Below are 14,986 nucleotides of genomic sequence, written 5' to 3'. Positions count from 1 at the left end.
GGTGTATAGGGACTGGACGTCCATGGTAAAGATGAGATGTTGGGGACCGGGGAATTGGAAGTTCTGGAGGAGGTGGAGGGCGTGGGTGGGGTCACGGACGTAGGTAGGGAGTTCCTGGACCAACGGGGAGAAAATGGAGTCGAGATAGTTGGAGATAAGTTTGGTGGGGCAGGAGCAGGCAGAGATAATGGGTCGACCAGGGCAGTCAGGTTTGTGGATTTTGGGAAGGAGATAGAAGCGGGCGGTGCAGGGTTGGGGAACAGTGAGATTGGAGGCTGTGCGTGGGAGGTCACCTGAGATGATGAGGTTGTGGATGGTTTGGGAGATGATGGTTTGGTGGTTGGGGGTGGGGTCATGATCAAGGGGGTGGTAGGAAGAGGTGTTGGAGAGCTGACGCCTGGCCTCGGCGATGTAGAGGTCACACATCAATGTGAATTCATTTGTTCCAAAAAATCGGCAAAGAAAGCTCCGTAAATTAAAGATCAAAATTCAATTTTACCGGAACCACTTTAATTTTTCAAAATGAAAGGTCAAGGCACTAACAGGAAAACCAATCAAGTTTCAATAGTGGTGAGAAATCATCATTTTACCTTCTCTTAGGTTTGAAAGTGATGAATTCTGAGAGAGAGGTAAATGTGAGATGGAAGACTTCCCTTACTATACTACCCAGTCCAATCCCCTTTTCCCTGTCACTGTGTGTACTCTTTGACATCCCAGCTAGACTAATCCCAAACTCCCTGCACGCTTTAATATCACACCCAGTCTGATCCCAATCTCCACCTCATTCCCTGCACACTTTTATATCCTGCTCAGTCTTATCTCCTCCCCCCTCACTGCCCCCATATACTATTGTGTTTAATCTTTCCTTTCACAAGCCACTATTTTATTATGTTTTAAAGATGACTTGTGCACTCTAAATTTCCATTTCATGGATAATTCCTTTTTCTTTAAATGATCTGAACTGTTTAATTCTTTATCTATTCTGCACCTTGCCATGTTGTTTTTCTTTGTATTAAAGGAAGTGCTGCTGCTATTGCTGAGAAATAAAATAAACTTTCACATTCAGGATCATTGCTGAGCCTGAAAGAGCGAGAGAGGGAATCAAGTCTTATTGAGTTGGTTCAAATCCAGATACCGAGATGAAACAAGAAGTTTAGATGTTGTTTGGCATAGAGCCTGACAGGAAGATGTCAACACTGAGATGCCTTCCCAGCTTTCCAAATACTTAGACAGATAATCCTGTCTGCACTGCAAACTGTAGATTCCCCAGAATCCCCTATGCTGGGATAGCAGGCATCAAGGCCCTGGGAAATCCCTGGGCCACATTTCTATTCTTTTTGTTGGAGATAGTCATTGCCATTGTCACATGTCAGCCTGAGACTAGACATTGTCTAGGTCTTGTTGCTTAATGAAACAGACTACTTCAGTATCTGAGGAGTCGCGAATGGTGCTAAGGTCTGGAAAATGATATGTGAAGCCCCCTTTGGATATCCTCCCTTTTCACTGTGTTTGTGAATTGACAAGATTCCATTCCAAAAACAAGACTACAAGAAGCTGTCATGAAAGTGCCAGTCCTGGCAAGTGTCCAGATGATCCTACACCAGAAGCTGGGAATGCCAGATCCAGAAAGTGTTGAACATACAAGTGTATGAACAAGGAACAAGACTAGGCCATTTAGCCCCTCAAGACTCTGTGGCCATTTAATAAGATCATGGTGATCTATTTGTAACTTCAACCCCGCATTTTTACCTACCCCCTGATAACCTTTCACCCTCTTTTTAACCATTTCTGCCTTGAAAAATATTCAAAGACTCTACTTCCACCACGTTTTGACGAATAGACTTTCAAAGGCTCATGACCCTCTGTGAGGAAAACTATCTCATCATCTGTTTTAAATTGGTGACCCTCACTTTTAAACAGTGGCCTCTGGTTCTAGATTGTCCCACAAGAGGAAACATCCTCATCACATCTATCCTGTCAAGAAATGCTCAGGATCTTATGTGTTTCAATCAAGCCGCCTCTTTCTCTTCTAAACTCTGGCAGGCACAAGTCTAACGTGTCTATTGCTTCCTCATAAAACAATCCACCCATTCCAGATATTAGTCTGGTAAACCTTCTCCGAGCTGCTCCCAACTCATTATTGTCGTTTTTTTAAAATAAGGTGACTAATGCTGTGCACAGTACTCCACAAGCAGTCTCACTAGTGCTTTGTACAGATGAAAGATAACCTCTCTACTTTATGTCTGGCTAATTCCATGAGGAGTCAGGAATCTGTCACCACAGCCCAGTGGATATGGGATCCAACAAATCATTGCTTGTTTTCAGAAGGGATTTTCCCAGGAAAACGAGGTGCCAGTGACTACCTCAACCTAACACTCCACTGGCCGTATGCAAGTAAATTTAGCCCAGCCAAATGCCTCCCCACACTGTTGGGAAATTAAACCCTCTGTCCTCGAGAGGGTACTATTTATCTTTATCTATCTCATTGGGGTGCTGTTGAGGCCACTTTGAGATTCCCAATCCAATCTGCTGAGCCCTGGTGGTTTCATATTCACTGTGGGACTGAGAGACTAGGTCAAGCTCAGGGTGAACTAATGTCTGACTGTGATAATCCTGAAATGACCCAACGCATTGTGACTCTGTCACTGCAGAAACAGACCAGCAGTTGTTGTGTCCCAGGTGCCTGTGCCCATTTAACCCTTCACACACCAGCTGTGGACCGCACTCGACCAGACACTGACTGCTCCAGTGACAGGCATGAGCTGACAGCATGCTGCACATACCTGTCTAACTAGTAGCTATTTTCATAGCTCAGTCAAAGTCCTATTGGACAACAGCTGTGGCAGAACAAGCAGCCTCTGCCAGGGAAGATGGTGTATGATTGTTAATCTGGCTAATATAACTGCAGCTTCGAGGATAAAAACACCATGTGAACTGTACACGGTCATGATGCATATTGCTGGAACGTTGTCCATGTTTGCAGTTTGCAGTTCAATACTTATACAAACAGTGCTCAGAAAATACAAAATCAAAGTGTTCCTGGTGACTTTCGCCCTGTTTTGGGTGTGAAAGGGTAAAATTCAATGTTTGTGAAGTTACACCCATCATGTGATTAAAATTCTTCCAGAGGCTGCCCTTCTTAATTTTCAAATTTTTTTTTGGTAAACAGGCTGCACCTGTCCCAGATCGGGCTGGATAAAGTTGCAGCAATGCTCCCAGTTGGAAAATGTGCTTGTGCCCAGCTCATTTGTTCTACAGTTCAGCTGTTAATCCAAACAGCTGCAGCTGCAGGAAATGAGAGGATGATGCCAATGTGTGGACAAGAGGGGGCAGTGTTGGCAGCGATTCACAGTCACATCAGACACCAACTCAATCTGTCAGACTCAAGGAACTCAGCTCAGCAACTCTCTCAAAAATGAGAATCAGCAGAGTGGACTGATGAGAACTCCAAGACATAAAGAACACAATGGAGTAAATCTCATTTGAAACAGACTAAACACAAGGGCACATTCCCGCCACACTCACACATTGGCCATGCTTTTGCTGAGGGGTGGGGGCATATAAAATCTGTCAGATGGTGAGCCACTGCCATCCTGCCTACTCCCATCTCAGTTACCACAATGTAGGTTGTGAATAAGGTTCCAAATAATCCACTCGCCTTTCGTCCTGTTGAGGCCCCTTAAAGTGGCCAATCATTGGTAATTGTTATCCTTCCTTCTGTTGCCACTGCTATAGTGCACTGGGCAGTGCCAGGCAGGCAACAGCAGCAAGGAGGTGGAGTACATCATTCAGGGAGAGATGCTGTGCACATCGGGGTCACCAACTTCCCCCAGAAGATGCTGCCACCCCGTATATTGTGCCTCCAAAGTCTGTACCGAGGTCATGTTTAAATTTTTGGCACAAGGTAATGCACACACTTCTGTGTGTGTGTGTGTGTGTGTGTGTGTGTGTGTGTGTGAACAATTATTAATGTATAAGTGAAACTGTGCGTGAGTGAGTGAATGTGTCTGAGAAAGTGTGTGTGAGTGAGTTAGTGTGAGTGCATGAATGTGTGTGAATGACTGTGTGTGGCTGAATGAATGTGAGTGAGTGAGTTAGTCTGTGTGGGTGAGTGAACGTGTGTGAAGGAGTGAATGTGTGTGAGAGAGTGACTGTGTGTTAATGAATCATTGCGAGTGCATGAATGTGGGAGAGTGAATGAGTGTGTGTGCGTCAGTGAATGTATGTGAGTCAGTGTCTGAGTGAGTTGTGTGTGAGTGAGTGACTAAATGTGTGCCAGTGAGTGTGTCAGCGTGAGTGAATGTGTGTGAGTCAGTGTGTGAGTGAATATGAGTGAGTAAATGTGTGTGTGTATGTGTGAGTGAGTGACTGAGTATGTGTGTGAGTGTGAATATGTGTGTTCCTATAGAGCTGTAGATGTTTAAATGTTTACATAACCACCTTTTCAGTGAGTTTCAGACTCTCACAACTCTCTGGATGAAAAAAAATTCTTCAGTTATCCTGTTAGCCTTCTACTTCAACTTAAATCCATGCCCTGGTAATTGACCCCTCTACTAATAGAAAAAGTGCCTTCCTGTCCACCCTTTCAATGCCCCTTGTAATCTTACACACCCCTATTTGGTCCCCTTTCAATCTTCACTGCTTTACAGAATATAACCCCAGTTTTTCCAATCATAGCTCAGATACTGTAGCCCAGCCAGCATCCTGGTAAATCTCATCAATTATCTATGGTTAAAAGGGCAATTAATAAAATTAATTAAAATTCTGCCCAAACAGCATTACTGTCAACTTTCAGAGATATAAGACAAACCTTCTGGAGTTTTTGCAAATGTTATTTGTAGCATAGAGAAAGGGGAACTGATGGATGTTGTGTATTTGGATTTTCAGAAGGCGGTTAATAAGATCCCACATTGGATGGTAGTAAACAAAATTAGAGTGCATTGACTTGGGGGGCAAACATATTAATGTGAATTGAAGATTGGGGAACAGAACCAGAGAGTAGGAATAAACAAATCATTTTTAGGATGGCGGGCATTAGTGGGTGGCTAACAGTTAGTGTTAATAATGCAAGGGTCAGTACTAGGGCCACAGCAATTCATACCCTTTAAAAATGATTTGGATGTGGAGATCAAATTTAATATTTCCAAGTTTGTTGAGGATAACAGATTGGATAGAAATGTAAATTGTGAGGAAAATGCAAGGGTACTTCAAGGGGACTTGGACAGACAAAGTGAAGAGGCTAGAACATGGCAGATGGAATATAATGTGAGTAAGGATGAGATTATAGATTTGGTAGGAAGAAACAGTAAGGTAGGATATCTCTTAAGTGGTGAAGCTTTGGGTGGTGTGGGTTTCCAAAAGAATTTGGGGCCGGTGTCCAGGAATCACTAAACATTAGCAAGCAGGCACAGCAAGCAGTTAGGAAGGGAAATAATATGATGGTGTTCATCGGAAGGGGGTTTGAGTACAGGTGGAAAGGTTCACAGTAGTTGTTTTAGAACCTCGATGAAACCACACCTGGAGTATTGGTCCAGAAATTCCCATTCCTGTCAGAACAACTTTGACTGAGTGTAATCCTCTTTCAGATTATCCACTTTCATAGAACATAGAAAATAGAACAGTCCAGCACATTACAGGCCCTTCGGCCCACAATGTTGTGTCGACCCATTATCCTAGTCATTTGACAAGGTGCCACACCAAAGGCTGCTACATAAGATAAAGTTGTACGGTATTACAGGTAATGTATTGGAATGGATAGAGGATTGGTTGATTAGTAGAAAGCAAATAGTAGGGGTAAATGGGTGTTTTTCTGGTTAGCGGTCAGTGGCTAGTGGTGTGCCTCAGGGATCAGTATTGGGACCACAATTGTTTACAATTTACATAGATGATTTGGAGTTGGGGAATAAGTGTGGTGTGTCAAAATTTGCAGATGACACTAAGATGAGTGGTAGAGCAAAGTGTGCAGAAGACACCGAAAGACTGCAGAGGGATATAGATAGTCTAAGTGAGTGGGCAAAGGTCTGGCAGATGGAGTACAATGTTGATAAGTGTGAGGTCATCCATTTTGGTAGAAATTACAGCAAAATGGACCATGTTTTAAATGGTAAAAAATTACAGCATGCTGCTGTGCAGAGGGACTTGGGTGTCCTTGTGCATGAATCGCTAAAAGTAGGATTGCAGGTGCAGCAGGTGATTAAAAAGGCAAATGGAATTTTGTCTGTCATTGCTAGAGGGATGGGGTTTAAAAACAGGGAGGCTATGCTGCAGCTGTATAGGATCCTGGTGAGGCCACACCTGGAGTACTGTGTGCAGTTTTGGTCTCCTGACTTGAGAAGGGATATAGTAGCACTGGAGGGGGTGCAGAGGAAATTCACTCGGTTGATTCCAGAGTTGAGAGGGTTGGATTATGAGGAGAGACTGAGTAGGCTGGGATTATACTCGGAGATAGTAGGAACTGCAAATGCTGGAGAATCCGAGACAGCAAGGTGCAGAGCTGGATGAACACAGCAGGCCAAGCAGCATCATAGGAGTAGAAAGGCTGACGTTTCGAGCCTAGACCCTTCATCAGAAAAGGGGGAGGGGAAGGGGGTTCTGAAATAAATAGGGAGAGAGTGGAAGGCGGATAGAAGATGGATAGAGGAGAGGATAGGTGGAGAGGAAACAAACAGGTCGAAGAGGTGGGGATGGAGCCAGTAAAGGTGAGTGTAGGTGGGAGTTAGGGAGGGGATAGGTCAGTCCAGGGAGGACGGACAGGTCAAGGGGGCAGGATGAGGTTAGTAGGTAGGAGATGGGGGTGCGGCTTGAGGTGGGAGGAGGGGATAGGTGGGAGGAAGAACAGGTGAGGGAGGCGGGGACGAGCTGGACTGGTTTTGGGATGCGGTAGGGGGAGGGGAGATTTTGAAGCTTGTGAAATCCCCATTGATACCATTGGGCTGCAGGGTTCCCAAGCGGAATATGAGTTGCTGTTCCTGCAACCTTCGGGTGGCATCGTTGTGGCACTGCAGGAGGCCCAGGATGGACATGTCGTCTGAGGAATGGAGGGGGAGTTGAAATGGTTCGCAACTGGGAGGTGCAGTTTTTTATTGCGAACCGAGCGTAGGTGTTCTGCAAAGCAGTCCCCGAGCCTCCGCTTGGTTTCCCCGATGTAGAGGAAGCCACACTGGGTACAGCGGATGCAGTATACCACATTGGCAGATGTGCAGGTGAACATCTGCTTGATGTGGAAAGTCTTCTTGGGGCCTGGGATGGGGGTGAGGGAGGAGGTATGGGGGCAGGTGTAGCGCTTCCTGCGGTTGCAGGGAAGAGTGCCGGGTGTGGTGGGGCTGGAGGGGAGTGTGGAGCGGACAAGGGAGTCACGGAGAGAGTGGTCCCTCCGGAAAGCAGATAAGGGTGGGGAGCGAAAGATGTCTTTGGTGGTGGGGTCGGATTGCAGATGGCGGAAGTGTCGGAGGATGATGCGTTGGATCCGGAGGTTGGTGGGGTGGTACGTGAGGATGAGTGGGATTCTTTTTTGGTTCTTATTGCGTGGACGGGGTGTGAGGGATGAGTTGCGGGAGATGTGGGAGACACGGTTGAGGGCGTTCTCGACCACTGAGAGGGGGATATTACGGTCCTTGAAAAACGAGGACAACTGAGATGTACGGGAGTGGAATGCCTCATCCTGGGAGCAGATGTGGCGGAGGCGAAGGAATTGGGAATAGGGGATGGCATTTTTGCAGGAAGGTGGGTGGGAGGAGGAGTATTCTAGGTAGCTGTGGGAGTTGGTGGGCTTGAAATGAATATCAGTTTCTAGGTGGTTGCCCGATATGGAGACAGAGAGGTCCAGGAAGGGGAGAGAGGTATTAGAGATGGTCCAGGTAAACTTAAGGTTGGGGTGGAAGGTGTTGGTGAAGTGGATGAACTGTTCGACCTCCTCGTGGGAGCACGAGGCGGCGCTGATACAGTCATCAATGTAACGGAGGAAGAGGTGGGGTTTAGGGCCAGTGTAGGTACGGAAGAGGGATTGTTCCACGTAACCTACAAAGAGGCAGGCGTAGCTTGGGCCCATGCGGGTACCCATGGCCACCCCCTTTGTCTGTAGGAAGTGGGAGGAATTGAAAGAGAAGTTGTTGAGGGTGAGGACGAGTTTGGCTAAGCAGATGAGGGTGTCAGTGGAGGGGGACTGGTCAGTCCTGCAGGACAGGAAGAAGCGGAGGGCCTTTAGGCCATCTGTATGGGGAATTCAGGTGTAGAGGGACTGGACGTCCATGGTAAAGATGAGGTGTTGGGGACCGGGGAATTGGAAGTTCTGGAAGAGGTGGAGGGTGTGGGTGGTGTCACGGACATAGGTTGGGAGTTCCTGGACCAAGGGGGAGAAAATGGAGTCCAGATAGTTGGAGATCAGTTCGGTGGGGCAGGAGCAGGCGGAGACAATGCGTCGACCAGGGCATTCAGGTTTGTGGATTTTGGGAAGGAGATAGAAGCGGGCGGTGCGGGGTTGGGGAACGATGAGGTTGGAGGCCGTGGGTGGGAGGTCACCTGAGGTGATGAGGTTGTGGATGGTTTGGGAGATGATGGTTTGGTGCTCGGGGGTGGGGTCATGATCAAGGGGGCGGTAGGAAGAGGTGTCGGAGAGTTGGCGTCTGGCCTCGGCGATGTAGAGGTCAGTGCGCCTTACTACAACTGTGCCTCCCTTGTCCGCGGGTTTTATGGTGAGGTTGGGATTGGAGCGGAGGGCTGCACGTTCTGCGGGGGAGAGGTTGGAGTGGGAGAGAAGGGTGGAGAGGTTGAGGCGATTGATGTCTTGATGGCAGTTGGAGATGAAGACGTCAAGGGAGGGTAGGAGGCCTTGGTGTGGTGTCCAGGAGGAGGGGGTGTGTTGGAAGCGGGAGAAGGATTCAGTAGAGGGAGGGTTAGGCTCGCGGTTGACGAAGTAAGCGTGGAGGCGGAGGCGGCAGAAAAACTGCTCTATGTCCAAGCGTGAGCGGTATTCGTTGATCTGTGGGTGGAGGGGGACAAAGGTGAGCCCTTTACTGAGGACTGACCGTTCGTCCTCAGTAAGGGGGCGGTCTGGGGGGATGGTGAAGACTTGGCAGGGCTGGGTGCTATTGTCCCCTCTGGAGCTGCTGGCTGTGGAGGCTGTGGGCGGAGTTGCGTTGGAGTAGGCTGTGGGTGGAGTTGCGTCGGCGTCGGCGGTGGGCGGAGTGATTTCACAAGCTTCAAAATCTCCCCTCCCCCTACTGCATCCCAAAACCAGTCCAGCTCGTCCCCGCCTCCCTAACCTGTTCTTCCTCCCACCTATCCCCTCCTCCCACCTCAAGCCGCACCCCCATCTCCTACCTACTAACCTCATCCTGCCCCCTTGACCTGTCCGTCCTCCCTGGACTAACCTATCCCCTCCCTTACTCCCCACCTACACTCACCTTTACTGGCTCCATCCCCTGTTTTTTTCGACCTGTTTCCTCTCCACCTATCCTCTTCTCTATCCATCTTCTATCCGCCTCCCACTCTCTCCCTATTTATTTCAGAACCCTCTTCCCCTCCCCCTTTTCTGATGAAGGGTCTCGGCCCGAAACGTCAGCCTTTCTGCTCCTATGATGCTGCTTGGCCTGCTGTGTTCATCCAGCTCTGCACCTTGTTGTCTGGGATTATACTCATTGGAATTCAGAAGAATGAGGGGAGATCTTATGGAAACATATAAGATTATGAAGGGAATAGATAAGGTGGAGGCAGGGAGGTTGTTTCCGCTCGCAGGTGAAACTAGGACTAGGGGGCATCGCCTCAAAATAAAGGGAAGCAGATGTAGGACTGAGGTCAGGAGGAACTTTTTCACTCAAAGGGTTGTGAATCTGTGGAATTCCCTGCTCAGTGAAGCGGTTGAAGCTACCTCGCTGAATGTTTTTAAGGCAAGGCTAGATAAATTTTTGAACAGTAAAGGAATTAAAGGTTATAGTGAGTGGGCGGGTAAGTGGAGCTGAGTCTCAAAAAGATCAGCCATGATCTTATTAAATGGCGGGGCAGGCTCGAGGGGCCGGATGGCCTACTCCTGCTCCTAGTTCTTATGTTCTTATGTACTCTAAGATCAAACTACCCTGCATACCCTACATTTTACTATCATCCATGTGCCTATCCAAGAGTCGCTTCAATGGCCCTAATGTATCTGACTCCACTACCATCGCTGGCAGCGCATTCCACACACCCACCACTCTCTGTGTAACTAACCTACCTCTGACATCTCCCCTATACCTTCCTCCAATCACCTTAAAATTATGCCCCCTTGTAATAGTCATTTCTGCCCTGGGAAAAAGTCTCTGGCTATCCACTCTATCTATGCCTCTCATCATTTCATACACTTCTATCAAGTCACCTCTCATTCTTCTTCACTCCAATGAGAAAAGCCCTCGCTCCCTCAACCTTTCCTCAGAAGACCTGCCCTCCAGTTCAGGCAGCATCCTGGTAAATCTCCTCTGCACCCTCTCTAAAGCTTCCACATCCTTCCTATAATGAGACAACCAGAACTGAACACAATATTCCAAGTGTGGTGTAACCAGCGTTTTACAGAGCTGCAGGATAACATCGCAGCTCTTAGACTCAATCCCCCTGTCAATGAAAGCCAACATACCATGCACTTTCTTAACAACCCTATCAATTTGGGTGGCAACTCTGAGGGATCTATGGATGTGGAATTCAAGATCCCTCTGTTCCTCCACACTGCCAACAATTTTGCCATTACCCCTGTATTCTGCATTCAAATTCGACCTTCCAAAATGAATCACTTCACACTTTTTTGGGTTGAACTTTCCTGTTGGAGATTTTTCTGATCAGATTTCTGAACTGGTCCTGTCCTGAATACATTCATTGGTGATAACTGGGGAGTAATCCGTTCTGTGCTACAGCAACAATGCAGGCCTCGACACATCTCTTCTTATGAGACATGCTGCTGTTTTTCAGCAATTAAAGAACCCAAAGCAACTTTGACAGGGACAGTGATTGAGAACTGGTAAGTGAGAGGATAGGGAAAAAGGTAGGTAGGGGCCAGGTGGGTGAGAGAGGTAGGGAGTCAGGTAGGTGATGGGGTTAGGGAGTCACAGGTGGGTGATGGTGGTAAAGAGCCAGGTGGATGAGGGAGGTCAGGAGCCAGATGGGTGATAGTGTTAGGGTGCCAGGTGGATGAGAGGGGACAGGAACCAGGTGGGTGAGGGTGGTATAAAACAGGGTGGGTGAAGGTGGTAGGGAGACAAGTGGTGAGGGAGTTCAGGAGCCGGGGGTGGGTGTAGGTGAAGGTGGTAGGGAGCCAGGGAGTCAGAAAAGGTAATTGGGTTAGGAAGCCAAGTGGGTGAAGATGGTAGGGAACAGGGTGGGTGATGGTATTAGGTAGCCAGGTGGGTGAAGGCAGTCCAGAACTGGGTGGGAGCGGGTAAAAGGGTACCAGGTGTGAAATAGGGGCATGGTGCCAAGTGGGTTAGAGATTTGGGGACCAGGTGCGTAGGTGTCCCACGTAAGTGAAAGGTTAGGAGTACCAGATAAATGGATGAATGCTTAAGGTAGTTTGGTGGTGGGTGAGTGACAGGTCCGGCAGGGTTGGGTCAGATCTGGGGTAAGGATCAGTCGAGTCAAGTTGAGGGTGGTAGAGGTGTCGCAGGTTGGTGGTTATAGTTGGGGAGCCAGTGGTAATTTGGGGAATGAGGAGTACAATAGGTGTTAAATCCTCTTACCTGTATAACTATTAAACTTAACACCATTTGGAACTCTGCAAAATCTTCAATTTTCACACCTTCTATTTTCAATCCGTACCTTACGTGTTATACGCTGCAGGGCTACGGACCATGTACAGGAAGATGGGATCAGAAAGGACATCTGGGTGTCAGTCAATCAATCAATCAATCAGATGTGTCCAGAGAAGGTGTGAATGGTAGGATAGTGAATGGCTACCATCCACAAGGATGAGAGAGACAAGTGATGGTCAAATTGACAGTTCCTGCTATTGAAAACATTCTGTCTTTTTGCTGCTGGATCAGAGCTGACTGACAAATAAGCCAAGAGGTAGTTTCTGGAAGCAATATCTTCAAATAATATTCTGTTCAAAAGGTGGTGACTTCCTGAGATTCTTGCTCTGTTTACCAACCAATTTCCATGGCTGGCATCCAGCTTGGAGAAGAGTTTGACTCCTGTGAACTTGGCATTCCATTCCTCAAGTGTTGGAATCTCATTTGGGCATCTCTTTAAGGAGAAGTTTCGACAGCTCAGATCGAGACATACCCTGATTGCACTATCCTGTTCAGTACACCCAAAACTGAACTAAGCGCCAGTCAATGTGGTGATTCACATGTCAGATGAGGCCATTGTGCTCTGTCATCCAGTTTACACTTAAGCTTGTTTTGAATGTGAACACTGCACCTTCTGGGACAGTCAATTGATGGAATTGCAGTTTGTCTGAGGTGCAACATGGCATCACCTTTGAAACTTCCTATGGCATTACTGTCTGGGTATGATTGTTATAATCCTGGACTGACTCAACGTGAGTATTCTTGGTTTACTTCTGTTGTCATGGGTACCTTGGTGATCTCATGGATTGTCACAATGTCAAGAGCCGTACCCATTGTTAGTCCTGCCATTGCTGTTCCTCTCATGTCCACCAAGTAAAATAATTGTGGTTTCCAAGCCAAATTGCTAAAGCTGCTTTGCATTCTTAGTGTATCAGTGCAAGGGATTAGCAACCCAATGTTTATAACGTTAATATTTGAGGATTATCCGGAAAAAGCTGGAAGATTTTGAACTATTTGAACATTATATAGATTTAAAAGAGAGTTTATCATGTGATTTCTTGCAAATGAAACCAATACTTTAATATATGCCATTTACTGGAAATCAAATGACTTTCGAGAAACAGCTAAGCCAAGCTTTCAAGGAGATAAGAGATGCAGTTTATTATTTTTAATACTGGGAAATCCTGGCTTTGAGAAGTCCATGGCCATATTTCTAATAGTTTCCAAGAAATCTTTTCTGGATTTACATTCTGCCTTTACAGACATAGGAGTCAGTGTGGGAAGACACCTCTGAGGTTGCAAGCCTCTCTCTTGAAATTTTGTTTCTCAGTAGAAGTCCCCAGAATGCTGATAGACTTTCCAAATACCTGTATTTCTGTCGTCACTGTAAAACATGAAGTCATGGTCTGTAACCAATTCTCAGGCATTCAAACACAAGTTGGTTGGAATTAGAACTGGACATCAAGCTATGGCTGAGACAACAAGGTGCAGAGCTGGATGAACACAGCAGGCTAAGCAGCATCGTAGGAGCAGAAAGGCTGACGTTTTGGGCCTAGACCCTTCATCAGAAATGGGGGAGGGGAAGGGGGTGTTCTGAAATAAATAGGGAGAGAGGGGGAGGCGGATAGAAGATGGATAGAGGAGAGGATAGGTGGAGAGGAAACAAACAGGTCGAAGAGGCAGGGATGGAGCCAGTAAAGGTGAGTGTAGGTGGGGAGTTAGGGAGGGGATAGGTCAGTCCAGGGAGGACGAACAGGCCAAGGGGGCGGGATGAGGTTAGTAGGTAGGAGATGGGGGTGGGGCTTGAGGTGGGAGGAGGGGATAGGTGGGAGGAAGGACAGGTTAGGGAGGCGGGGATGAGCTGGGCTGGTTTTGGGATGCGGTAGGGGGAGGGGAGATTTTGAAGCTTGTGAAATCCACATAGATACCATTGGGCTGCAGGGTTCCCAAGCTATGGTTGTCAGCAATTCAGCTTCATCAACAGGAAAAGGTGAATATGAAAAGTCATCAGATTCCATCATTTATTCCTAGGCCCTTAGCCCACAGGGTTTTTTTTTCCCCCTCTTGCCTTATTTTAAACGTTGTGCAAATGTGTCTCTGTGTGAATTAAAGGGATTTATTTACCTTTGGATCATCCTTTAGAAGTTCACCAGAATTTGTCAGTGTTTTTAAGATTATGTTTTGTTTATAACAAACGGAATATTTTGAGTTCATTGAAGGAGACTTGTTGACACTTTGTTTATTCTTGATGGTGTAACAAAAGAGAAGTAACTGGCCATTTTGGTGGATTGATAAACACATTTACAGTAATGGTGCAACTAGTGGAGTATTGGGGCTTTGATAATTAGTGCAATGCTCCTGTCACAGATGTAATAGCAGTGTGGATTCCCAATGGCCATTCAAATTGAAATAGACTTTGGAAAGGATCAGCTGATGGCCTAAACAAAATCTGACTTTCTTCTGTCATCTGAACTGTGGGACACCTTGATTGCTGTTTCTATCCTTGCTCTTTAACCTGGTTCCTCTTTGTTCTGCTTTTTTTTAAAAGACGTCCACACCATACAATGACGTTGATTTGTGTTACCAAAATGTATCACAAACGAGGTGTGTGAATTCTGTTTGCATGAGGCTATCTTGTAGTTTTAGTACCAGCTAAACAAATATATATATAGTACAGAGTATTCTCCAGATACAATCTGTGCCTTGAGTGCTGCATTTTGAAGAGATTGTAACACTTGGCCATATGACAATATCCACATGCTTGACTCATCTACGTGTTGATCTATTAAAGGGACATCACAACAAAGGTGATAACACAGCACTGACTGCCACAGCCCACACTCACTTTCCCGGCTCACATTCACTGTCCCAGCTCAGAACTGTTACGACATTCCTCTGGAGGAAGATGGGACTTGAACTTGCGCCTCCAGATCTAGACGTAGAAACACTACTACTACACCAAACTGTCCCAGCTCTGACTCACTGCCCTAGCTCACACTCTCTGCCCTGGCTCACACTCACTGCCCCAGCTCACACTCTCTGCCCCAGCTCACATTAATCGACCCAGATCACACTCACTGCCTCGGCTCTCACTTACTGTCCCTGCTCACACTCACTGTTCCTACTCACTCTCACTGCCCAGATCACACTCACTGCTCCAGCTCACAATCACTGTTCCTGCTCACTCTCACTGTTCCTGCTCACTCTCACTGCCCAGACCACACTCACTGTTCCAGCTCACA

Source organism: Rhincodon typus, chromosome 13 (genome assembly GCF_021869965.1).
Source record: "Rhincodon typus isolate 14 chromosome 13, sRhiTyp1.1, whole genome shotgun sequence".
NCBI classification, from domain to species: Eukaryota; Metazoa; Chordata; class Chondrichthyes; order Orectolobiformes; family Rhincodontidae; genus Rhincodon; species Rhincodon typus.
The sequence above is the reverse complement of the archived record's forward strand: the minus strand, read 5'-3'. Positions refer to the sequence as shown.